Source organism: Propithecus coquereli, unplaced genomic scaffold (genome assembly GCF_000956105.1).
Source record: "Propithecus coquereli isolate 6110/MARCELLA unplaced genomic scaffold, Pcoq_1.0 Scaffold613, whole genome shotgun sequence".
Taxonomy (NCBI): Eukaryota; Metazoa; Chordata; class Mammalia; order Primates; family Indriidae; genus Propithecus; species Propithecus coquereli.
In genome coordinates this window covers 569,842-570,254 of record NW_012152097.1, presented here as the reverse complement: position 1 = coordinate 570,254, position 413 = coordinate 569,842, and positions in this window count along the sequence as shown.

Here is a 413-nt window from a genome sequence, read left to right as displayed (position 1 = left end):
AAATTTGAATTTAACTGGGCTTCTTGTATTTTATCTGGCAACTCTACTTCTGACCCCTGAAGTATTCCAGTGTGCTTTCTTCAATATACTTTCTACCTTCCAGAAAATTATTGAACTATCTTGTCCACTGAAAGCTTTCTTCAGATTGCCTTTATTTTTGTAGGTTTTTGTTTTATTTTTATCCTTTATTGTCCTTTAAATGATATTGCAGAAGGAAGAAAAATAAATGTGTGTGCATTTTAATATTGAAATAGAAATACTGTCAAAAGCCAAGAAATACAGAGTAGAACTATTCATAATACAATTTTTTAAATGTTTAAAACCATCATAATTTTTAATAATAACTTTGTGATTTTGATACCACCATGTACCCAAAGTCTAAGTTAGCCATTTAATTTGGGTGTGCCAAGATA